At 39.9% G+C, this 27716-nt stretch overlaps 1 long non-coding RNA gene across 1 annotated transcript; it reads left to right on the top strand.

Moving 5' to 3' along the window:
- Positions 1-3267: 3267 nt before the first annotated feature.
- LOC103881856 lies at positions 3268-13729 on the top strand. The gene is made up of 4 exons (XR_002519612.2): positions 3268-4149; positions 7388-7811; positions 9882-10014; positions 13616-13729. It is a non-coding gene; the product is annotated as an uncharacterized LOC103881856 (long non-coding RNA).
- Positions 13730-27716: the final 13987 nt, after the last annotated feature.

Consider the following 27716-nt stretch of genomic DNA (forward strand, 5'->3'; position numbering starts at 1 on the left):
TCAGTATAAAGATTTCATCTCTTTTTTAAGATTAATTCTTCAACTTGACTTGGGCCCATATATTTCTACCTCCTAAATAACCCCAATAGCTATTGTTCAATTGCCCCCTCCTCTACCCATGCTTTTATTTCTATTTCTCTAGGGATTTCCTTTAGTCTCTAAGTATACACCTCTATTCCTTCACTTTGTCACCAAACTACTAGGGAGAGAGGTATGAACTTGGTAAAGAAGGACTGAGTTCTGGCTACCTGCAAGTCACTGTGCTGAGCATAATTATATATATTACCTCACTTAACAATTATCCCACAACTCTGCCTACTGCATTTCACCTCCTGTCTACCCTCATGCAACATTAAGCCCAGCAAGCTGTCCTCTTTTCTTGTCAATTCATAGAAGTATTTATTCCAGAGAGCACCTATGGACTCCAAATCACCAAATCCTAAATTATTTTATTTCTCATTCTATTTGGCCTTTGAATTACATGACAGTGAGGATTTATCTTCTGTGGTAGGAAGAATAACAACTCCCCAAATATGCCCAAGTCTTAATCCCTGGGTCCTGTGAATATGTTACATTACATGGAAAAAGGGACTTGGCAGATTTCGTGAATTGAGGTTATAGTTCATGAGTTAGAGCATTTTGTGGATTATCCAGGTGGGTACAAGGTAATCACATGAGCCCTTTGAAGTCAAGCATCAGTAACAGAGATATGATAGAAGAAAAAAGAGACATTTGAAATGTGACACAAACTAAACCCAGAGTTGCTGGCTTTGAAAATGGAGAAGAAACCACAAGCAAAAAATGCAGTCAGCCTATAGAATCTGCGAAGGATTCTCTGGCAACAGCCAGGGAGCAAATGGGACCTTGGCCCCACAACCACAAGGAAGTGAATTGTGCCAACTCAAAGGAGCAAGGAAGAAAACCCTTCTCCAGAGCCTCAAAAAAAAAAAAAAAAAAAAAAAAAAAATTGCAGCTTGGTGATATCTTGATTTTAGGCAGATGAGACCCATGCCAGAATTATGACTTAACTGACGATAATAAATGCCTGTTGTTTAAGCCACCAAGTTGTCAGAGGCATGTAAACCAGAGCAACTCTGTCTTAAGTAGGGGCTGGGTAAAATGAGGCTGAGATCTACTAGTCTGCATTCCCAGATGGTTAAGACATTCTAAAGACCTTGCTGATAAAACAGGTTGCAGTAAAGAAGCTGGCTAAAACCCACTGAAACCAAAATGGCAATGAGAATAACCTCTGGTCATCCTCACTGCTACACTCCCACCAGTGCCATGACCGTTTACAAATGCCATGGCAACATCAGGAAGTTACCCTATATGGTCTAAAAAAGGGAGTAATGAATAATACACCCCTTGTTTAGCATATCATCAAGAAATAGACATGAAAATGGGCAACCAGCAACCCTTGGGGCCGCTCTGTCTATGGGAAAGCCATTATTTTATTCCTTTACTTTCTAATAAACTTGCTTTCACTTTATTCTGTGAGCTTGCCCTGAATTCTTTCTTGCGTGAGATATAAGAACCCTTTCTTGGAGTCTGGATTGGGACCCCTTTCTTGTAACATCTTTCTGGTGACCACAGAAGGTACTACAGTATGGAAACCCCCGACCCAAAGGCTAACTTTGGGTAAGTGGTGGGGTCCAGTAACATCTTTCTGGTGAATGACGGAAGGGACAATACCGAGGAGACCCCCAACACAAAGAAAACAGGCTGCAGCACTAATTGAATGACTTCGGGTAAGTGGGGTGCATATACCCAGGTAAAGGATGGGACTGGGCTGCAGGCCCGATTTAGGGGAGTTAGTGTCTCCTAAGACAGTGTAGGTTACAGGCCCCTCTTAATAAAAAGCAAAGGACACTTGACAGACCTTGGGTTAGAGGCCCAACTTAGAAGAGTTAGAGTCCCTTCTAAGATTTAGGAAGTTAAAGGCCTCTCTTGGTAAGTCCCTTTTGTCTAAGAATGGGTTTGACACTACAAGATGTTAACTGCTATTCTCTTTGAATTAATCTGTTTTACACTCTTTGCTGGGGCTGTGGGTGACAGGATTAGGCAAGTACAGAATCATGGGACATGGGGAGCTTTTTCTTCCCTAAAAGGGGAAACTTGAGAGCTGATGGGACTGTTGGAAAAGATCCCTTCACAGCAGACAAGCGTCCGCCGGAACTTTTCAGTGTCACCGCAATGGGTGGGTCTTTCTCTGGCCTCCCAGAGCACTTGCCTTCCCCACCCTGCCTCAGGCAAACCCATCCTTTCTTCCTCTGTGCAAACCAGTTGAATGAATTGTAAAAATCACCGTTTATCTCCTCTCTAAAGTTTTGATTCATGGAAAGAAGGATTTGTGGGACTACTCTTAAGCTGTAGTGAATTTGGTGTGCTTTGTGTGTCTTTCTGAATTGTTCTGTCACCAAGAGGGATACCTTGGGATAGAACACAGAATTAGGACATCTGTAAGGCTGATTTTTAAGATGGCCCAGCAAACTGGTCAGTTATAAACTTCACTGCAGGTCCCTGAAAAAACTGGATGAGGTTTAACTCTTGTCTTGTATGTCCTTCGGAGCTTGACCTTGTAACTATGTGACCATGCTTTCTCTTTTCATAATGGTGGCCTGGGTTCAGGGTTCAATTCCCAGCTTAGAGGACGAGCCCTTTATCTTCTTCTGCCTGTGTTATATAATGTGTTGTGTGTGTGATGTGTATGTATGAAAGAGCTTTAACTATTGACTTAAAAATAATAAAAGCTTAAATCAAATATTTTGTTAGAAAAGTAGAAAGTGTAATGCCTTTTAGTTCATGTGAGTTAAGTAATCTTTGGGAAATAAAGATAGTTTTAAAGGTTACTGGCGAAATAAAAATATCTTAAAACATGTAAATATTTGGTCTAAATTATGGAGGTCATATATTAGGTTTGCTAAATGCTTCAAGGTCATAAACTGCTTCCTCAACCTTTGAAAATTGTTCAATTTACCTAATTTGGAGCGTTAGAGTCTAGATAAGGCCCAGGGACATGGGATATGTGGAGTTAGCCATGCCCCTTAGCTATGCTAGAAAGTCAGACCTTATCTGCCCTTCTGTCTCGGTCCTAGGCTCCACACCTAGTATGTAATTAAAATCCCTTACTAGCCAGGTTTTTAATTAAAAGTTGCTAAGAGTTAACATTGTAACATGTATTTGAGACTAAGGAAGAAACAGTTTTACATGCAAGGTGTGTAAAGAAAGTGAAATGTGTTTTTGGTAAAAGATTATAAAAAGTCATGGGAATGTGTACTTTTTTTTCTTTTTTTTCTTTTTTTTTCTTTTTTTTTGCCTAAACAGCTAAAGGATTGTTTTAAGTTAGAATAAAGCTAGAGGCTTAAACAAGTTGTGGAAGATTTGTAAAAAATTAATTGTAAAAGAAATTCTGTGTGTGAACATATTAGCTAAAGATAAAGGGGTATTATTCAGTCTTTCTGTAAATTAAACTTTGGAATAACAACAGGTTTTTTTTAGAACAAAGACCTGCTAATGAACTACTCTTTAACAAAATCTGTAAAGGGTTATAAAAGGTTTATGAAAATCTTATCTTATGGTCAACCTGATTAAGATTTAATACATTTACCTATAAAGTTTTATTAAGAATTGGTTTTAACATTAATAGTACACTAATGTAAAGGGTGAAATCTGGCTTATTTGGTATAAAAAATCATACAAGAAGCATTGTCAAATATGAAATGCTGTTTGGTTTTCTTTGGGCTGTATTTGTATAAATGTGTTATTGTATGTTCCAAAACTATAGAAAACTCCTGTAATCCTGATATGATTTAGTGTACATTACTAATAATTATAATTGTTACATAAAATTGTTGTATGCCAGAGAGGTAACCAAATTCATTGGCCAATTGTGTTTTTAATTGTGGCTGTCCTAAGAAATTTTTTGATTTATAAAAAATTGTCTCATTTTGGTCCACTTTAGAAGGTGGTTTTATAATCAACTGTAGGACTTTAAGAGGTGCACTTAAATACGGGTTTTCTGTTAACTTTGGAGATTGTGACATCAGAATAGAGGAAAAACTTTCAGACCTCTCATAGAGAGCTGGAATGTTCATGAATATCAAGCAGAACAGGAGTTAACTGAATTGACTGAACCAATAGAAGACTAAGGTAATCTTTTTAACTTTTTGCTTAAAATGTTGCCAATCCTTTGTTTACTTTTTCAGGGTCAAGAAAACTTTTTTTATTTTTGAGCTATTTACAGATTTTAACAATTGAGTAAAGTATACTGCTGTGAACAAAATTTGGATCATGTTTGTTTCTCTCTGATTTCTCCAGAATTGGGCAACTGTTTGTGAATATTCTTAATTTATGGCAATATAGTTATTTGCATGAGTGCAATAAAAATCTGTTTTCTTTTGCAACAGAGCATAATTGAAGAAATTGGTTATTTCACCAAGGCTTTGACTGGAATGGCATGCTTTCCTGTAAGGAATCAAACCTGACTTGTAAAGCCAATAAAAACTCCTTGGGGAAATGCCTCATACCTTGTCAGCACAGTCCTTTTACAGGGTTTCTAACCTGTGGTATGTAAAGAATGTTAGTTTCTCATAGGCCCAGGAGCCCCAAGTTATCTTGGGACCCCAAGAAGAGAGGAATTTACTCAAGTCAATAGGTATTTGAGGGTAGAAACCCATGGCAGGCTCAGCTCTAAAAAAGTCTTATCTAAGATTCTTTCTATGGAGTAGAGTTCCATCACAGTCAATTTAAAAAGAACTTATGGGAAAAAATAAGTCTTCTTACTGCACTTTATACAAATAATAAGGCCAAGTGTAATAAAGCAAATCAGTCTTACCATTATTTGTCTTTAGTAAAAATGGAGAACTAGAGAGAGAAAAGTTATGTTTCAAGAACTGTTGTACATTCGTTACTAAATGCTAGTCTCATCAATTGTTTTTATTTCTGCAATTTAGGCTAACCTTGCTTATTCCTGTGAACAAACCAGTGATCTCTGAGTGCTACTCAAAAAAAAAAGAGGGGTGGTTAATGTAAAACTCTGGATCAGTATTCTAATCCCAGGCACACATTGGAATCATCTAGCAACCAACAAATATTGGTTTCAACATTTGCTCAGTTCATGGACTGTCTTCTAGTTTAGTTTAATTGGAATAATTTTACTTATTCTGCTTTACTGTTGTGGAATATATTGCTGTTGTACACTTTGTGTAGGAATGAGGATAAGCTTACTCAATGTTTGTTAAACTAAACACTAATTAATCCTCCAGGTATCACCTTTTGTTAAACTCAGAGTTATGAATGACCCTCGCCATACTGATGCTTTCTGACTGATCTCCTTTCTACCCTTAACACAAGAGACCCTCACAATTAGGCAGGAATATCATTGCCCCTATTCAGCCTGAAGAATTTACAGAAGATGGATCTTTGTCCCTCTGCAACCCTTAGGATTAAGGGTTCTCCTATAAAAGGGAATGGGGAAATGTCAAAGGTATGTAAACCAGAACAACTCTATCTTAAGTAGGGGCTGGGTAAAATGAGGCTGAGACCTACTGGGCTGCCTTCCCAGATCGTTAGGGTATCGTAAGTCACAAGATGAGATAGGAGGTCAGCACAAGATACAGGTCATAAAGACTTTGCTGATAAAACAGGTTGCAGTAAAGAAGCTGTCTAAAACCCACCAAAACCAAAATGGCAATGAGAATAACCTCTGGTCGTCCTCACTGCTACACTCTCACCAGCACCATGACAGTTTACAAATGCCATGACAATGTCAGGAAGTTACCTATATGGTCTAAAAAAGGGAGGAATGAATAATCCACCCCTTGTTTAGCCTATCATCAAGAAATAGTCATAAAAATGGGCAACCAGCAGTCCTTGGGGCTGCTCTGTTTATGGAGTAGCCATTATTTTATTCCTTTATTTTCCTAATAAACTTGCTTTCACTTCACTGTATGGACTTGCCCTGAATTTTTTCTTGCATGAGATCCAAGAACCCCCTCTTGGCATGTGGATCAGGACCCCTTTCCTGTAACTAAGTTTGTGATAATTTGTTATAGCAGCCGTAGGAAACTAAAACAACTCCATCTTTCTCAAATGCTCTCATTGGCTTTGTAATAATACATTTTGTTATTCTACTTCTATCTCCCCAAACTCTTCTTCTTTGGCTCTTATTCACTCTCATTGTCCCGTATATCAGTAATTCCTAAATTCTGTTTTTCCTACCTATTCTCCTGGCAATCTCATAAGCTTTCATAACCTCAACAACCACTTCTATTCATATGGTACCAAAATCTAAACTCGTGCCCCTGACCTCTCTCCCAACTGCCTAGTGTTCATTATCATCTGAGTAACCCACCATCCAAAACATCTGATATGTCCAAAACTGAACTAATTGCTTTCTCCTCAAAGGTTGCTTCTCCTCCTCATTGTTCTATTTCTTTACTCATACTGAAATGGGAAAAGTTCCCTTGTTCCCTGCACAGGGTGTGTGATGGGGGTGTGGCTCACTTCTTCTGTGCCCCATTGCTCAAACCTCTAGGGGAGCATACAGACAGGCAGGCTGTGGGGTTCCAACCCCATGGCAGTGTCTAGGAGCGAATGTTTACAGCTCCTGAAGCCCCAGTGGGTGGGTGTTACAGGGTGCTCTTTTAGTTTTGCTGTCTGTAGGCTGCTTGTGTTAGTCAACTCATTTAGACTCCCTGCCTTATCACAAGGACAGAGGGCTTTCTGTAACCTGTGGTTTCTTGCCTTGGTGTACCAGAAGAATTGGATCACATGTGGGCTCGGAGAATTAGTGCAAGGTTTTATCGAGTGGAGATAGCTCTCAGCAGAAGGGAGATGGAGCAGAAAGGTGGTTTTCCACTGGAGTCAGGCCACTCAGAGGCTGGGCTCTCCTCTGGCCACCCTGGTAAAACTCCTTGTTGTTCCACCAGTTGATGGCCTGAAGGTTGGCTGGTGCCTGTCAGTGTGCTCTTACACCGGTGCGTTTCTCTTGACATCCAGCCCCTTGTGTCTTCTTCTGCTTTTGTGTTCCTCTCAACATCCAGTCACTTGTGTATGTGCCCCCTAGGGTCTCAGGGTTTTTAAAGGCACAGGATGGGGCAAGCCAAGGTGGTCTTGGGAAATACAACATTTGGGCAGAAAGGCAATAGTGCCTGTCCTCACCTAGGTCCATGGGCACAGGGCTGAGGGTGGACCCATAGCCATGAACCCGCCTTTCTCTACCCAGTACTTCCCTGTCCCCCTCCTGTGTCAATACTACCATTCTTTCAGTTACCCAGATTTCAAAACTCCAAATTACGTTTAATATCTCCTATTAAAAAACACTCAACCTTCCAATTATTTACCAAGTGCTGTGTGTTTCTTTCTTGCTTCCTCTTTACTATTCCAGATTTCAGCCGGGAATTATATCAGCCAGGTTTAAACAATGAAAACAGAAACTGATTACTTAAAATGGAGGAACTTAAATATAGAAGTTTACTGCACAGATGAGAGAAGAACCAAGAAACCAAACAAGTGATAGAGAGGCAAACAAGAAATTAGTACAACAGTAAATTCTACCTGTCCTACCCTGGAGAAAAAAAAAGGAAGATAGAATTACCAAAGCTGGAGCCAAATTTATCACTGCCGCCAGAAGCATCACCCGAGGGACAGGGAGTGAAAGAGAATTACCCTGGCTTCTTTCTCCTCCCTCCATTCTTCCACCAGAGCCTATCATTGGCCATACTAGCAGGAAGCCAGCTGACACCTCAATGTGGAGCCTGGGAAACACAGACTGCAATAATTAGCTCCTTTGTCATTAGGGGAAGAGAGAGGTATGGATCTGAAAGCATTTAAGCAGTTGACTGACAGATACCACAGTCCCACCCCTAATTCCTTTCACCTTGACTATTTGTAATAATCTTTAATTGATCTCCTTGCCTCATGTGTTTCTTCACACCATCCTATAACAATATTAACAAATTAATCTTCCTAAAGACTAATATAATTATATCACTTCCCTCTACAAAAATTTTAATAGCTCTCTATTACTTTCTGAAAAATTTTCTAATCCTTTAGCATAGTGTAGTAGATGATTACTATCATGGCTCCCCGGGAACCACACCTCTCAGTATTCACGTCCTTGTGTGATCTTCTTCTACATTGACTCTAGGCCTGACCAATGAATGGGACATAGAAAGCCTTGATGTGCATTTGACCATGGAGGCTTATTCTGTTGAAATGCTTGCTCTTGACATCCAGCCACTATGTAAAGTATCTAAACTAGTCACATGAAAGACCCAAGTAGAGAGATAAAGGGGTTGGGGGGAAGGATGGAGTCACAGCCTCCCAGACATCCCTGTTAAACAAAAGATAAGTGAGTGAAACCATTTAGACATTGCCGTCTACCCACAATCTGACTACAGCCATGTAAGAGATCCCAGTAAGACCTACAGAAGAACCACCCAGCTGAGCCCCAGACAACTCATAGAATCATAAGCAGGTAAAATAGTTGTTTTTTAAACAACTAACTTTTGAGATGGTTTGTTACACAACAATAGAATGCCAAAATTCTCCAGATCCTCCCACAATTGTGTAAGGTCTATTTCCTATAATACATCATTATTCTATAATATTTGTAATGGTTCTGCTTCTCTGGTCAAACTCTGATTGCTATCCCTGGCATTAAAAAAAATCTGCAATCAGACCACAGCCAGCCTTTCCCTGTTTATTTCTGACTACTGTCTTCAATTATCATTTACTCCAGCCAACCAAATCTTGGGTTCTCACTCACGTTCTTTACTTTCTAGATCTACATCATCTTTACCCAGAAAGTACCCCCTTGCTAGTGTTCACATAAATAATGATTTAATATCACCTCCTACAGGAAGTTTCACCAGATTCCACAAATAATAATCTCTCCTTTGAGACACCAGTACATTTTATATGATTGGTATGCACCTACCTTGCATAATTGTTAGATCGTTTGTAAAACTGGTAGCTCCATAAGGACCAGGATGAGATTCTTAATGCAGCTTTTTCTCTCCTCAGCACTCAAAACAGTGTTTTATACAGTGTGTGTGCTCCTTAAATGTTTGTGAATTGACTGTTTGGCTCAAGTAAATATCAGTTAATTTTGAGCAATCACCAGGAAAAAGAAAATAAGTAATGTTTACCAGAATAAAAACATTACTGGACACTGACAAGAGGCTCATAAAATCCTTGTAATTTGAATGACATATTCATGTGATGTTATATAAACTTTATATTTCAGGAAACATATTTTTCTTAAACATTCTGTAGCTCCCAAAATGTTTAACGATTTGAAGTTATAATTACCAATTACCTTTCCTCCTTTTCCTGAAACTCAATTTTTTTCTTCCTTCCTTTGTATTACTTTCTTTTCCCAGTTCCTAATTCTTTCTTCTTACCCAAAGGCAAGGAGCCTTTTTTAAGCAGGCTGCATGCTGCCCAAACCCCTATGCCCAAGTCCATGGAGAGTAGGGGTCATGACAATTATATTAATTTGACCTCTTCTTTTCTATGTAGATTCATTTTTGTGTCCCAAACCAACAAAATGGCATGTTTCGTTTTCAGAGTCCTAACCCTTTGGGAAGTAATTTTAATTTAATCATTTAAAATGATAAGAACAACCAAGTTCTTGGTTAATGCAAAATATCTGGGGAATTGTTGCAAATATTTGGCAATATTCACTAAAGAGAGAGGAAAGTATATTAGGACAAATTGATTAGAAATGAAAGCAATTTTCATGGAAAATTAAAAACTACAGTCTGACAATGAACTAGTACTCCATAGCACAGTAATTTCTAAAAGTGTCATTTAACAGAATTCATCTCTCAGAATACCTTCTCTCTTTTTTTCTTTTTATTATTCTTCTTTTTAAGAAAAAAAAAATTGAGGCTTGTGCAAAATTCTAAATTATAAACCTGATTCATACTTCATATAATATAATGGAAAAAGCAAGTACTTTGAACTGAGACAACAGTTTGAATCCCAGTTTTACAAGACATTTGCTGGGTAAGTTATTTCAACTCTGTCACTTTCCAAGTGTCCTCACTTGCAAAACAGGGATAACAACCCTTACTACACAGGGATGTTGTGAGAGCTACTTATACTAACACAGGAAAAGCACACTACCCAGCATGTTTCAGGTGATCAACTGCTGCAGAAATGGCAAGGTTTGGATTCTTAATGCATCTTTTTCCCCCACCAGCACTCAGGACAGGACCTTGAACATAGTGAATGTTCTAGACCTTGCCTTTTCCAGAGGCCCTGTGGAGTAGTTTCCACTTTTACTTCCTTTCACTAAACTAGTTTTGCAGTTTTCTTTCCTTTTTTGAATTTTATTTAATTTTATTTTAAGTTCCGGGATACATGTGCAGGATGTGCAGGTTTGTTACATAGGTAAACGTGTGCCATGGTGGTTTGCTGCACCCATCAACCCACCATCTAGGTATTAAGCCCCCCATGCATTAGCTGTTTATCCTGATGCCCTCCCTCCCCCACACTGCCACAGGCCCCAGTGTGTGGTGTTCTCCTCCCTGTGTCCATGTGTTCTCATTTTTCAACTCCCACTTATAAGTGATAATATGTAGTGTTTGGTTTTCTGTTCCTGTGTTAGAATGCCAGTCAGAATGCTGATTACTGAAAAGTCAAAAAAGAACAGATGCTGGTGAGGCTGTGGAGAAACAGGAACGCTTTTACATGGTTGGTGTCAATGTAAATTAGTTAAACTATTGTGGAAGACAATGTGGCAATTCCTCAAAGATCTAGAACAAGGAATACCATTTGATTGACTCAACAAGCCCATTGCTGGGTATGTACCCAAAGGAATATAAATCATTCTGTTATAAAGATACATGCACGTGTATGTTCACTGCAGCATAATTTACAATAGCAAAGACATGGAATTAACTCAAATGCTCATCAATGATGGATTAGATAAAGAAAATGTGGTACATACACACCATGGTATACAATGCAGCCATAAAAAGAAACAAGGTCATATCCTTTGCGGAGACATGGATGGAGCTGGAGGCCATTATCCTCAGCAGTTTTCTTACTTATGTAATGACAAGACACAGTTCTTGAGGTTTGTGGATCATTAGTCCCTTTTAAACTCAACAAACCCTCAAAGCAGTGTATACTCAGTGGGGCAGATAGGCATCAAAACCCTGGCCACAGTCTTGTTTTTGGAACTGAGAGGAATATTCAAGGCCCAGGGTTCCTGATCTCAAGGAACTGATAATCTATGGACACTGCCTATGCCTATGGAACCACACCAAAAACAAACAAAAAAAATCATCCATACAGTTTAGAGCTTTTTTATAATTTTTTGTGAGCTTTCATATCAAACTCTATTCTATCTCCTTCAAAGCTCTGATTGTCTTTGAGATAGGCAGGACAAGTGTTCGTATGCCAATCATAAAACAGAGGAAACATGCTCAGAAAGGCTGAGCAAGTGGCCAAGACCACGTACGTGCTTAGTGGCAGCACTCAGGCTAAGATCTGAGGCCCCAGTCTTCTTCCCAACAGACACTCATCTTCCTGTGCTTCCTTCCCCCACCCTCTAACTTCTTTCTTAACATCTTTAAAATATCTTAAAATAAGAGATCTTCAAATTATTTGTTTATTTAAAAGCATTTACTGAGTTCCTATCTTGTGCAAGATTATGTGCTGGGTGCTTTGTGGGATACAGAGATGGCTACAAGAAGCCACAATACCTGTAGAGAGAGGCAGTATCATGGGAGAGGAAGAGGAGAATATTTTCTTTTATGAAAGTTTAGAAAGTCTTCAGGAAAAACATAGCTTTCAAGTGGGCCTTAGAAGAGTAGTTTGAAGAGCAGGTAAGTGAACTCAGGTTATTGATTCAGATCTGCAAGAAATACAGCTCAATTTTTTAACACTTTAACTCAATTTTTTATTCTGTGCACCCTTTCCGCATGGTGACAGTAATCTATTTTCTGTCAGTTTGTATAATCTCAATCCATTCAGGGCATGATGGTTAATTTTAATGTGCCAACTTGGCTGGGCCATGACATGCCCAGATACTTGATTAAACGTTATTTTAGGTGTGTCCGTGAGGGTGTATCTGGATGAGATTAACATTAGAATCAGTAGACTGAGTAAAGCAGATTGCCCTCCCCAACGTGGGCAGTCTTTATGTAATCCATTGAAAGCCTGAATAGAATAAAAGACTGTGTAAGAAATAATTCTCTCTCTCTGTCTATCTTCAAGCAGAGGCATTGGTCTTCTCCTGCCTTCAGACTCAGGCTCAGACTGGAATTTACGCCATTGAGTCTTCTAGTTCTCAAGCCTTTGGACTGAGACTGGAACTTTACTATCAGCTCTGCTAGGTCTCTAACTTGCCAGCTGCAGATCTTGGACTTCTCTGACTCCACAACCATGGGGAGTAAATCTCTCTGTATAGAGTAAATCTCTCTCTCTCTCTCTCTCTCTCTCTCTCTCTCTCTCTCTCTGTGTGTATATATATATATATATACACACACACACACACACACACATATATATACACACACACACATGCACCTATGTGGTTTTGGCCAGCTGCTCAGCCTTTCTGAGCATACTTCTTCAGTTTTATGATTGGTGTACAAATACCCTTCCCGTCTATCTCAAAGGTATTGGGGAACTTTGAAGGAGATGGAATATAGAATAGAGTTTGATATGAAAGCACACAAAAAAAGTACATATATATAAAAATATATATATATATAAAGTAATTTACTATTTTCCACTTTTCTTTCTTTTTTTAATTTAATTTAATTTTCAGTTCGGGGATACATGTGAAGGACATGCAGATTTGTTATATAGGTAAAGTGTGCCATCATGGTTTGCTACACCTATCAACCCATCACCTAGGTATTAAGCCCCACATACATTAGCTATTTATCCTGATGCTCTCCCTCCCTCCCCGACACTGCCACAGTCCCAAGTGTGTGTTTTTCCCCTCCCTGTGTCCATGTGTTCTCATTGTTCAGTTCCCACTTATAAGTGAGAACATGCAGTGTTTACTTTTCTGTTCCTGTGTTAGTTCATGCCAGTCAAGATTATTATTAAAAATTTTTAAAAAGTCAAGAAACAACAGATGCTGGCAAGGCTGTGGAGAAATAGGAATGCTTTTACACTGTTGGTGTCAATGTAAATTAGTTCAACCATTGTGGAACAGAGTGTGGCAATTCCTTAAAGATTTAGAACGAGAAATACCATTTGATTGACCCAACAATCCCATTTGATTTTATATTTTTATATATTATATTATGTATATTTATTTATCTATATATCAAAGAACCATGGAATATATATATTATATATATATATTTTAATATATAATATCTATTAATCTGGGTTCTGCTTCTCTGGAGAACTCAGATTAACACACAGGGCCTTCTCTCACCCTTCACGGATAGGGTGTCTGTGTTCCTCGGGTTACTTAACTCCACAAGAGGGAAGGAGAAGACAATTGGTTATCATTCCTTATGACCTACTTGGCCACTAGCATATGAGGTACTCACATTCCTGGCAGGTGCCCTCCACTCATTATTCTTGCACAGTACTATTGCACACTAATTGTCACTAATTGTTTAAATCATCACAGGTCCCATATTCGGTTCTTGCAGTGCTCTGAGGTATTTGGGAAGTATTTGACTATTCTCTTGACCATCCAGACAACCAGGAAATTTAGCAAAACTGCATCAGACTCATTAGCAGAAACACCTGACACAGCCTCATCACTGTATTGCTCCCATGACTAGGAGACTCAGGAGCTCTACACAACTTTCGTCTTCTCAGGATCTGCCTGCAACATGAGACGCAGGTCACTTCCACCTCGGATCTCCAAAAGCAACTTAGTATTTCTATTGAGGAACATTGAGTATTCCACAAGGCCTACTCCTTCCTAGCTTCCTTGAAACATGTTGCCTTCCTCAGTCTAGGGAAGTTCTCCATAGGCAAGAGCAGAAGTGGTGGAGCAGGAAAGACCAGTGAACACATATTCTTACCTATGCACAAAGCCTGGCTTTTGATCATCAAAAGCCAGTAATTTGACTCACGTTCTCTGCAAATTTGGCTACTCAACTCTTGTTTGTCTTCTGTGATAGCATTTTTCCCTCAATTGATAAACATTGCTGACCAAATAGGGAAAAAAACTGGGGGAGAAAAAATGAGATCAGATCAAGATACAGTTGGGTAATATTTAGCGTTTTATCCTGCACAATGGGGTTCAGATATGCTGATATGGCAGTGGAAGAGGACCAGCAAGGAAGCAATATGAGAGATATCGTGAAGGTAAAATTAACAGGATTCATTATCTCCAATTTTACAAAAACCTCTCTGCTCCTCACGTTTTGTTTCAGAAAATTAAATAAATCATTAAGCAACTTATCAAAATTTGCCATGTCTAAATAATGGAAAAATAGAAATGGATTCTATCCCAAACTTTCACATTTTCATTTTCTCCTCTCTTCATGTTTTACCATGCTTTCTGTGAGCTAAACAAACTTGCTTTCTTAGCATCTGATATAGCTTGGATGTTTGTCCCTCCAAGTCTCATACTGAAATGTAACCTCCCATGGTGGAGGTGGGGCCTGGTGGGAGGTGTTCGCATCATGGAGGTGGATCCCTCATGAATGGCTTGGTGCCATCCCCACGGTAATGAGTGAGTTCTCGCACTGGTAGTTCATTAGCAGGTTGATTGTTTAAAAGAGTGCGGTGCCTCCCCTCCTCTCTTGCTCCCTCTCCTGCCATGTGACATGCTGACTCCCCTTGCCTTTCACCATGATTAAAAGCTTCCTGAGGCCCTCATCAGGAGCAGATGCTGGTGCCAGGCATCCTGTACAGCCTGCAGAACCAAGAACTAAAATAAACATCTTTTTAAAAATAAATTACCCAGTCTCAGGTATTACTTTATAGCAGTGCAAACAGACTAATACAGCATCCTTCATGTGTTCCCAGACCTATGCCTCTGCATAAGCCATTCCCCTAAAAGCACCTGTCATAATGAGAATGGGCTTGCTTGGGTGGTACTTATTAGTCCCTGAGGCTTGGGCTGAAAGAAATGGGAGTTATTCTATCAAAGGCTATGCTTGGACATCTGGCTGAATGTCCCACATCAATGCTTAGAGGCAGAGCTCATATCTTGCAAGTCACACAAGAAGGAGAGATAAGTATGGTCTGGTCCATCAGGCAAAGTAGGGGTCAAGAACATCCATCCTTGCTGGGGGTTCCTGGAAGAGGATGATCACTCACAGCAGCACCCCTAAATGATACTTGTGGGAGGGATGGCAAGATCCAAGGGAAATATCCAGTCTCCAGGAAAAGGAGCTATGCAGATTATCACCTCCTACAGGAAGTCTGGGATACCAGGTAGGATGAGAGATGTATGGAAGCCAGTACTTTGGATTAGATCTGCATTGGGACAGGGTATAGCTATAACTGGCAGCCTGCTAGAGTGCCCAGGACTAGCCCCTCTCACAGAAAGTTTGTCTAGTTAGTGTTCTGTCTCAATTCTAGACACCACTGGTTCAGGAAGAGGGATAGTTCTGAGCTTGGGGCTGTATGGAACTGGAAAATTCCATGAGAAGAGACACAAAGCATAGAGTCAGGACAGCATAATAAGCAGGTGACAAACAAATTTCACTAGATATAGACTTTATGAGGGCAGGAATTTTTGTCTATTCAATGGGTTGCTAGATCCTTTGCATCCGTAACAGTTCCTGGTCACAGGCACTCAATAAGCATTTATGGAAAGAATGAATGAAACCACAGTTCTGCCTTTATCCAGCTGTGTAACCCTGAGAAAAATATTTAGCTTCAGTTTTTCCTAGATTTAGGTTTTCTACACCATGTGTTGTTGTAGGCAGGATTTTGGCCCTCGTGACCTTCATCTGCAGGTGCTACTTCCGTTAATATATTATGTTACATGGCAGAAAGGGACTTTGAAGTTGTAGTGCAGGCTACAAAGAACTGACTTTAAGGTAGGAAGATTAAGTTGGATTATGCGAATGGACTTAATCTAAGCACGTGTATCCTGAAAAGCATAGATCTTTCTCCAGTTCACAGCAGAAAGAGAAGTCAGAGGTGCTAAGGAACAAGGAGGATTTGATGTGTCATTATTGGCTTGAAGATAAAGACACATGCCAAGGAAATGGTGGCCTCAGTCCTATAACCACAGGGAAGTGAAGTCTGCCAGGAACTTGAGTAAGTTTGGAAGTGGAGTCTTACCCAGAGCCCAGCCAACACCCCGATTTCTGCCTTGTGAGTCTCTGAGCAGCAGGTCCAATTGAGTTACTCTGTACTTAGGCTTCTGACCTAAAGAAATGTGGTAGAATAAGTGAGTGTGCTTTAAGCCACCAAATTTGTGGGAATTTGCCATGGCAGCAATAGAAAAGCAACACAGAAAAATAGATAGATGGATGGATAGATAGATAGATATAGATAGATAGATAATAGATTTCAGAATATATAAAAATATATAATATTCATAGTGTGTATGTATTATAAAGAAATTTCCAGCTCCCTCCTCAACCTTTTCTTAGTAGCCATCTCCTAGTCCTAATCACTTCATTAATTTTGTAATAACATGCTCCCTATGGACTTAATTTTGTATTAGTTCTTTAGACGAGCCCTTTTGCTGAGATTAGAATCAACAGTGAAGGACTGTTTGGGTATGAAAAGACTTAGTCTGTCAAAGCAGGCTGTGCCTCCTATGTTTGGAAGAGACATGTCATAACAGAGCAGTTCGGGAGAGGACTAGAATGCAGCTCCCACTTGGGCAGACAGAGAAGCATGTGGAGTCTTGCATAGTGAACTTTTGCTCCAGAACTACTGCAGGAATAATTCAGGGAAGCTGAGAGAACCCACAGACCCTCTGAAGGAAGTGGATTGCTCCTGTAGGACCCAGGAGACATCCTAAATACTGTGAATGCCCAAACTGTGGAAATGAGAAAGGGAGATCATCTGCCCCTGAACACACACCCTCACTGGGGAACCTGAAGGTCTAAACCACGGGAGAAGACTCTGACCTTACCTGGAGCTGAGTCAATTTAGAGAGCCAAGTTAAATGGGTAGAGGGGTAGAGGAAGCAGTGGGAAAAGCCCTGTGGGCTTTCTGGGTTCCCAGGGAAGCCATTTCTGACTTGTTTCACAGGGGTACCTGGGGAGGGCTGCTAGAGGAACTGGGAAAAAGGCCACAGGGAGAAGGAAACCTCTAGTTGAACTTTGTAACAATTCCAACTGAAAGAGAAGTTTCCTGGCCAGGACTTGGGGAAGGGTGTGAATCTAGTGTGCAGATTCCACGGCAAAGAATCATGAAAGCCCTACTTGCTTTTGCAGCTGGGAGGCTTGTAGCTTTGGGCGAGTTCCCAACCCTGCTCGCCCTCTGCCTGGAAACAGACGCAGTGCTGTTGTGGGGAGGCACGATGGGAGTGAGAGTGGCCTTCTGGGTTTTGTGGGACCTGGGTGAGGCCTGTGACTACTGGCTTCCCTCCACTTCCCTGACAACCTGCATGCCACAGTAAAGGCAGCCATAATCCTCTTAGGAACTCTATTGACCTGGACACCATCCCCCATCCCCCACAGCAGTTGCAGCAGACCCACCCAAGAGTCTGAGCTTTAACATGCCTAGCCCTGCCACCATCTGATGGTTCTTTCCTACCCACCCTAGTAGCTGAAGACAAAGGGCATATATGCTCTTGGGAGTTCTAGGGCCCTGCCCACAACCTGATCCTCCCCATACTAACACAGCTGATATGCTATTTAAAGCACCACCTCCCAGCAGGAGGCCAACCAGCACAAAAATAGTGCATTAAACAACCAAAACTAAGGGCCCTCACAGAATCCATTTCACCTCTCTGCCACTTCCACCAGAGCAGGTGCTGGTATCCACAGCCGAGAGACCCACAGATGGTTCAGATCACAGGACTCGGTGCAGACAATCCCCAGTATCAGCCCAGAGCCTGGTAGACCTGCTGGGCAGCTAGATCCTGAAGAGGTATAATAATCACTACAGCTCAGCTCTCAGGGAGTCTCATGCCTAGGAAAAGGGGGAGAGCACTATATCAAGGGAATACCCCATGGGACAAAAAAATCTGAACAACAGCCTTGAGCCCTAGACCTTCCCTCTGACGAGCCTACCCAAATGAGAAAAAGACAGAAAACCAACTCTGATAATATGACAAAACAAGGTTCTTTAACACCCCCAAGAAATCACACTAGCTCACCAGCAATGGATCCAAACCAACATGAAATCCCTGATTTACATGAAAAAGAATTCAGAAGGTCAGATATTAAGCTAATCAAGGAGGCACCAGAGAAAGGCAAAGCCCAATATGAGGGAATAAAAAAAATGATACTGTAAATGAGGGGAGAAATCTTCAGTGAAATAGCATAAATAAAAAACAATCAAAACTTCAGGAAACAAAGGACACACTTATAGAAAAGCAAAATGCTCTGAAAAATCTCAGCAATAGAATTGAACAAGCAGAAGAAAGAACTTCAGAGCTTGAAGACAAGGTTTTCTAATTAACCCAATTAAACAAAGACAAAGAAAAAAGAATAAGCAAATATGAACAAAGCCTCCAAAAATCTAGGATTATGTTAAATTACCAAACCTAAGAATAATTGGTGTTCTCGAGGAAGAGAAATCCAATGTTTGGAAAAGTTTTGCGGGAATAACTGAGGAAAACATCCCCAGTCTTGCTAGAGACCTAGATATCCGAATCCATGAAGCTCAAAAAACATCTAGGAATTTCATCACAAAAAGACTGTCGCCCAGGCGCATTGTCATCAGGTTATCTAAAGTTAAGACGAAGGAAGGAATCTTAAGAGCTGGGAGGCAAAAGCACCTGATAACCTATAAATGAAACCCTATCAGATTAACAGCAGATTTCTCAGCAGAAACCTTACAAGGTAGAAGGATTGGATTTCTATCTTCGGCTTCCTTAAACAAAGCAATTATCAGCCAAGAATTCTGCATCCAGCAAAACTAAACTTCGTAAACGAAAGAAAGATATAGTCTTTTTCAGACAAATACTGAGAGAATTTGCTACTAAGTCAGCACTACAATAACTGCTAAAAGGAGCTCTAAATCTTGAAACAAATCCTGGAAACACATCAAAATACAACCTCTTTAAAGCATAAATCTCACAGGACAAAAATACAAATAAAAAAAAAAGCCAAGGTATACTGGCAACAAATAGCACAATGAATGGAATAGTACCTCACATCTCAATACTAATGTTGAATGTAAATGACCTAAATGGTCTACTTAAAAGGTACAGAATTGCAGAATGGATAAGAATTTACCAACTAACTACCTGCCACCTTCAAGAGACTCACCTAACACATAAGGACTCACATAAACTTAAGGTAAGGGAGTGGAAAAAGACATTTTATGCAAATGGACACCAAAAGCAGCAGGAGCAGTCATTCCTATATTAGACAAAACAAACTTTAAAGCAGCAGTGGTTAAAAAAGACAAAGAGGGACATTATATAATGATAAAAGGCCTGTGCAACAGGAAAATATCACAATCCTAAATATACATGCACCTAACATTGGAGCTCCCAAATTTGTAAAACAACTACTACTAGACCTAAGAAACGAGACAGACAGCAAGACATTAATAGTGGGGGACTTCAATATTCCACCGACAGCACTAGATAAGTCATCAAGACAGAAAGTCAACAAAGAAACAATGGATTTAAACTGTACCCTGGAATAAATGGACTTAACAGATATTTACAAAACATTCTACCCGAAAACTGCAGGATACACATTCTATACATCAGTGCATGGAACTTTCTTCAAGGTAGACCATATGATAGCCCACAAAACAACCATCAATACACTTAAGAAAATTGAAATACTATCAAGCCCTCTCTCAGAGCACAGTGGAATAAAACTGGAAATCAACTCCAAAAGGAAGTTTCAAAACCATGCAAATACATGAAAATTAAACAACTTGCTCCTGAATGATGATTGGGTCAACAATGAAATCAAGATGGAAATTAAGAAACTCTTCGAACTGAGCAATAGCGACACAACACATCAAAACATCTGAGATACAGCAAAGGCGAAGTTAAGAGGAAAGTTCATAACCCGAAACCAATATATTGAAAAGTCTGAAAGAGCACAAACAGACAATCTAACATCATGCCTTAGGGAACTGGAGAAACAAGAACAAGTCAAACCCAAACCAAGCAGAAGAAAGGAAATAACCAAAATCAGAGCAGAACTAAGTGAAATTGAAACAAAACAAAACAAAACAAAAAGATAAATGAAACAAAAAGCTCATTCTTTGAAAAGGTAAATAAAATTGATAGACTGTTAGCAAGATTAACCAAGAAGAGAGAAAATCTAAATAAACTCAATTAGAAACGAAACAAGAGATATTACAATTGATACCACAGAAATACAAAAGATCATTCAAGACTACTATGGCCACTTTATTTGCATAAACTAGAAAACCTAGAGAAGATGGATAAATTCCTGAAAAATACAACCCTCCTAGCTTAAATCAGGAAGAATTAGATACCCTGAACGGACCAATAACAAGCAGCAAGATTGAAATGGTAATAACAAAAATACCAACAACAACAAAAGAAGTCCAGGGCCAGATGAATTCACAGCTAAATTCTACCGGACATTCAAAGAAGAGTTGGAACCAATCCTGTTGACACTATTCCACAAGATACAGAAAGAAGGAATCCTCCCTAAATCATTCTACGAAGCCAGTATCACCCTAATACAAAAACTAGGAAAGGACACAGCCAAAAAAGAAAACTACAGACCAATATGCCTGATAATCATAGATGCAAAAATCCTTAACAAAATACTAGCTAACTGAAACCAACAACATATCAAAAAAAAAAAAAAAAAGATCCAACGTGATCAAGTGGGTTTCATACCAGGGATGCAGGGATGGTTTAACATACGTAAGTCAATAAATATGATGCACCACAGAAATATAATTAAAAACAAAAATCACATGATCATTTCAATAGATGCAGCAAAAGCATTTGATGAAATCCAGCACTGCTTTATGATTAAAACTCTCAGCAAAATTGGCATACAAGAGCCATACTTCAATGTAATAAAAGCCATCTATGACAAACCCACAGCCAACATAATACTGAATGGGGAAAAGTTGATAGCATTGCCTCTGAGAACCAGAACAAGACAATGATGCCCACTCTCACCACTTCTATTCAACATAGTACTGGAGTTCCTAGCCATAGCATTCAGACAAGAGAAAGAAAGAAAGGGCATCCAAATCATTAAAGAGGAAGTCATACTGTCACTGTTTGCTCGTGAGATGATTGTATACCTAGAAAATCCTAAAAACTCCTCCAAAAAGCTCCTAGATATGATAAAAGAATTCAACAAAGTTTCCTGACACAAAATTAATGTACACTGGCCAAGTGCAGTGACTCATGCCTGTAATCTCAGCACTTTGGGAGTCCAAGGTGGATGGATCACCTGAGGTCAGGAGTTCAAGACCAGCCTGGTGAAACCCCATGTCTACTAAAAATACAAAAATTAGCTGGGTGTGGTGGCATGTGCCTGCAGTCCCAGCTACTCAGGAGGCTGAGGTAAGAGAATCACTTGCACCCAGGAGGTGGAAGTTGCAGTGAGCCAAGATCATGCCACTACACCCAGGCAACAGGGCAAAACTCCAATCTCAAAAAAAAAAAAAAAAAAAAGTAGGCAAATTAGTACCTCTCCTATACACTAACAGCAATCAAGCTGAGAATTAAATTAAGAACTCAACCCCTTTCACAGTAGCTGAAAAAAAAAACTAGGAATATACCTAACCAAGGAGATGAAAGACCCCTACAAGGAACACTACAAAAAAATGCTGAAAGAAATAACAGATGACACAAAGGGAAACACATACCATGCTCTTGGATAGGTGGAATCAATATTGTGAAAATGACCATACTGCCAAAAGCAATCTACAAATTCAATGCAATCTCCATCAAAATACCATCATCATTCTTCATAGAATTAGAAAAAACAATCCTAAAATTCATATTGAACCAAAAAAGAGCCCATATATACAAAGCAAGACTAAGCAAAAAGAACAAATCTGGAGACATCACACTACTTGATTTCAAACTATATTATAAGGCCATAGTCACCAAAACAGCATGGTACTTGTATAAAATAGGCACATAGATCAATGGGACATAGACCAAGAATACGAACCCAGAAAGAAACCCAAATACTTACAGCCAACTGATCTTTGACAAAGCAAACAAAAACATAAAGTGAGGCAAAGACACTCTATTCAACAAATGGTGCTGGGTAATTGGCTAGCCACATGTAGGAGAATAAAACTGGATCCTTATTTCTCACCTTATACAAAAATCAACTCAAGATGGATTTAAATTTAAGACGTGAAACTATAAAAATTCAATTCTAGAAGATAACATCAGAAAAACCCTTCTAGACATTGGCTTAGGTAAGGATTTCATGACCAAGAACCCAAAAGCAATTGCAATAAAAACAAAGATGAATAGCTGAGACTTAATTAAACTAAAGAGCTTTTGCATGGCAAAAGGAACAGTCAGCAGAGTTAACAGACAACCCAGAGTGAGAGAAAATCTTTACAATCTATATATCTAACAAAGGACTAATATCCAGAATCTACAAGAAACTAAAACAAATTAGCAACAAAAAAGCAAATAATCCCATCAAAAAGTGGGCAAAGGACGTGAATAGACAATTCTCAAAAGAAGATATACAAATGGCCAACGAACATATGAAAAAACACCCAACATCACTAATGATTAGGGAAATGCAAATAAAAACCACAATGTGATACCACCCTACTACTACAAGAATGGCCATAATCAAAAAATCCAGAAATCATAGTTGCTGGCATGGATGTGGTGAACAGGGAACACTTCTACACTGCTGATGGGAATGTAAACTTGTGCAACCACTATTAGAAACAGTGTGGAGATTCCTTAAAGTAGTAAAAGTGGAACTACCATTTGTTCCTGCAATCCCGCTACTAGGTATCTACCCAGAGGAAAAGAAGTCATTATATGAAAAAGATACTTGCACACACATGTTTATTGCAGCACAATTCACAATTGAGGAAATGTGAAACCAACAGAAATGCCCATTAATCAATGAGTGATAAAGAAACTGTGATATATATATGTGCATATATATATATATACACACACACACACACACACACATATATATATATATATATATGATGGAATACTACTCAGCCATATAAAGGAATGAATTAACGGCATTCACAGCAACCTGGATAAGACTGGAGACTATTATTCTAAGTGAAGTAACTCAGGAGTGGAAAACCAAACATTCTATATTCTCACACAGAAGTGGAAGCTAAGTTATGAGGATGCAAAGGCATAAGAAAGACACAATGGGCTTTGGGGACTCAGGAGGAAAGGGTGGGAAGGGAGTGAGGGAAAAAAGACTACAAACTGAGTGCAGTGTATACTGCTCAGGTGATGGGTGCACCAAAATCTTACACATCAGCACTAAAGAACTCACTCATGTAACCACACACCATCTCTTCCCCAATAACCTATGGAAATAAACAAATTTGTTTAAAAAGCAGGCTGCCACAATTGTGCACAAGGAGGGTTGAGAAAAAGGACAAAGTGACAAGTAAGTGTAAGCAAACGGTTCTGTAGGCTTCCAGAGAAGAAGTTGGCTGCTTCTCCCATGCAAAAGTGAATGATTATAAATGACTGTAAATAAGTGAAACCCTCCTTCAGTGAAGTTTTCTGCATGGCTGCTGGTGTCCAAGACTGACGTTGTCAATCACAGCACAGATCAAACATCTCACATTAAGAGGCGAATCCTACAATGTCAGAGATGGCCAGCAGCCTCAGATTTCACCCAAATCAGCAAGGCTTGGTGTCAGAGAAGAGAATTCACTCCAGATAGCTTGAGTAACATGAAATTATGACACTGTGTGCTGGGTTAACTAGTGTCCTTCAAAAATTCACGTCCACTCAGAACCTCAGAATGTGACTTGATTTAGAAATAAGGTCTTTGAATATGTATCCAGTGGTTTATAAAAGATCAGACTATATTAGAATGGGCCCTGAATTCAGTGACTGGGGTCCTTTTAAAGACAAAAAGTGAAGACACAGAAGCACACATGGGAAAGAAGGTTATGTGACAGGAGAGGCAAAGCTTGGAGCAATGCAGCTGCAAGCCAAGGAATACCAGGGATTGCTAGCAAGCACCAAAAGCCAGGAACGGGCAAGAGAAAATTCTTGCTAGAGCCTTCCAAAGGAGCATGGCCCTAGTGACATCTTGATTTTAACTTCTTGCCTCTAGTACTGTGAAAGGAAAATTTTTATTGTTTTAAGTGGTACAATTTGTGGTGACTTTTTTAAGGCAGTCCTACAAAACAAATACATACTGCATTAAGTGGTTCAGAGAATTATGTTCTGTGGAGAAGATGCTGAAATAAAGACCATGGGCTTTGATTTGGAATAATCCCAAAGCCACACTGTGGATGCAGTTAGCCAAGGACACTGCTGCTCTTGACTTACACAGAAGGCCACCGGGATGATGCCACCATATCTGCCAGCTCTAGAACCATGCTGTGTCTGCCACTAAGGACACCAGTAAAAGTGGATACCTCACATCCTGCTTCTCTGGCACTTAGAGTTAGTTCCTAACTTACATCTAGAGATGAACTCAGTTCCTAACTTACATCTCTAACAAGGGTATCAGATTCATGGAACTGAATCACAAAACCAACCTGCAAAGGAGACTGGGGAGGTAGGCTTTTGCTTTCCAGTCTATGTAGCCAGAAGAGCACAAATAGAAAGGTTAGAATCCACATTCATCACAGCATACACCAATGTGTCTACTCCTAACTCCTCATATGGATCCAGATTCAACTAACCTTTACTTAATAAAGGTTACATGAGCCAGGGATTATAATATATGATCCCTGCAGTGTTATCTTACTTATATTCTTACCAACCTTTTAAGGCATCTATTACTGCCCTCATTTTATACATGAGGAAATTGAAGTTTAATGAGTTTTTAGTCCCATTGATTGTCTCACAACTTCACAGTCAACAGATACTTCTTGAATACCTTACTATGTGCTAGGCTTGTTGGTAATAAACAGTAAACAGGAAAAGCTTCATTACTAAATTATGTTGCTTGAAGTCTTATGAGATTGTTTTAAACTTTGTCATACGTAAGAGTTGCCTGATGACCTAAGTTTTCAGGTGGATTGCTGAGTCCGTATTACCAGGAGCCTGGGAAGAGAAACACAGTCTGAAGGCTGGTACATATCAAAGTGACAATCTGAACCCTAGTCCCTGGATTCCAAGCCCAGTTGCTCTAGTGATACCCTAAAATTTCCTTCAGTTGCCAGGCAAGTAAAATAAATATGTGGAGGTGGCAGACATACTCGGTGTTAAGTTCATTATTTGTAACTGAACCCAGCATGAGAGCTGCCTGGTGAAGCATAATACATCCTGGATTATTTGCGTCCTTTGAGTATCCACCTTGTGTGCTCTGCACGTTTCCTCACCCTCTTCTTTATCTGATGTGAATCCAGGTGAGCAGGAGAATCCCCTTCTAAGTACGGCTTCTCTCAGAGCGCCTTTCACCAAATCATAATTGCCTCTTGTCTGTCAGCTTTGTTGGTCTGTAAGTACAGAAGGACTGGGGATTGTGTCTGCCATGTTCATGGTTTAAACTGTGGGCTGAGAACTGAGCTAAGTTCTAATGCATGAGAAATATTTGTGGAAGAGAGAGAAAGGGAAGGAGGAAGTAACTATGTCCCTTCACTCTGAGAGAACAAATGTTCCCCAGCCTTGCCTTTCAAAGAGAAGACAACAGCCCCAGGGGTTCAGGGTGGTCTGCACAATGCCCTTCTTCCTGCCACTGACCAAAGGGCTGTGGAGTCTCCTGTGTGGACTGAATGTGCAGTCAGACTCCTTGGGCCCCACAAGAGGTCCCTCCACAACTTCAGGGGTGGCCAGAGCTCCTCTTCTTTACCTAGAATGTTGCAGAGGCAATGGAAAGACATTTTTCTCCATTCTTTAATTCAGTAAATGCTTCTTTTCTAGGCTCTGCTCCAGATGTTTGAAGTACAGAAGTGAATAAGCAAAGTTCTTGCTCTTGTAAAATTTATATGCTAGCCAGAGGATGAACAAGTGCACAAATGGGTAAACAATAATTATAGACAATGATAAGCATTAGTAAGGAGAAAGGAAGATAATGCGATAAAGTAACAGGATAATTACTTTAGCTAGTTGGTTAGAAAATACCTCCTGTTGAGGTGAAATGTAAGCAAAACCTGTAGAATAGGAAGGTAGCATGAGAAGACCTAAGAGAATAGTTTTCCAAAAAAGGCCAAGTAAAAAAATTCATAGAAGGGGAAAGCCTACTGTTTTAAGAACAGAAGAAATCCAGTGTGCCTGGAGCATGGTAACTGGGAATATCACAGGCAGCTGAAAACATAGGAATAAGCCAAATCACTTGGGCCTTTGTAAACTATGAAGAGACTGCAGTTAAGTAACACCCTACTCTTGGAATTTCTGAGAGAAGTCCTGGCATGTGGCATGGATGGTGGCCAGATAAAGTAACAATTGCTCCCTTATGGATTCCTTTGATCCATGCCCTTGAAGAGAAATCTAGAAAAGTCTCCTTTGCCGTCTTGCTGCCAGTGGACACATTCCCAAGGACACCCAGGAGAACGGTCTTATTAGAATTAAAAATCTACTTTAAGGTAACAATAGGAAAAGTAGTATAAAAATGGCTCAATTTCGGCCGGGCGCGGTGGCTCAAGCCTGTAATCCCAGCACTTTGGGAGGCCGAGACGGGTGGATCACGAGGTCAGGAGATCGAGACCATCCTGGCTAACATGGTGAAACCCCGTCTCTACTAAAAATACAAAAAACTAGCCGGGCGAGGTGGCGGGCGCCTGTAGTCCCAGCTACCCCGGAGGCTGAGCCAGGAGAATGGCGTAAACCCGGGAGGTGGAGCTTGCAGTGAGCTGAGATCTGGCCACTGCACTCCAGCCCGGACTACAGAGCAAGACTCCATCTCAAAAAAAAAAAAAAATGGCTCCATTTCTTCTATTCTATTCATATTCTCAATTCAAATGCACTGAAGTTGTAACTCAATATGCAATTGTTGTTACTTCCCTGCAACCAGTTCCACTTCGGATTTTAGAATCCATCTTACCTTGATTCATCCCAGGGCCCTTTCTGTATAGGCAGGCGAGAATTAGCATAAGCATGACCAGTCTATTGGTGGGTGGTGAGGAGAGAATGTGTGCCACCTACCAACATCCACAGGGCGTTGCTCAAAGAACCACCTAAATATGGAGGCAGCTGACAAAGTGAGGCCTCGGTTGGGAAAGATTTTTAGAACATGCCTGTACATTCACTTCACCAGATACCATTTTAAAAAACCTTTTATTTTGAAATAACTTCTGACTTACAGAATAATCGTGAGAGAGCAGAGTTCTTCTATACCCTTCATCCGGTTTTCCTTAATGTTAGTATCTTACATAAACATGGTACAATGATCAAAACTAATAAATGAATATACTATAGATTAAACTACAAATATTGTTTTGATTTCCCCAGTTTTTCATTAGCTTCCAAACTGGAACTGGTTAAAACTAAATGGCCACTCCTCACCAGAGCCAACAGGAATAGAGGG

The sequence above is a fragment of the Papio anubis genome, chromosome 2, assembly GCF_008728515.1.
Source record: "Papio anubis isolate 15944 chromosome 2, Panubis1.0, whole genome shotgun sequence".
NCBI lineage: Eukaryota > Metazoa > Chordata > Mammalia > Primates > Cercopithecidae > Papio > Papio anubis.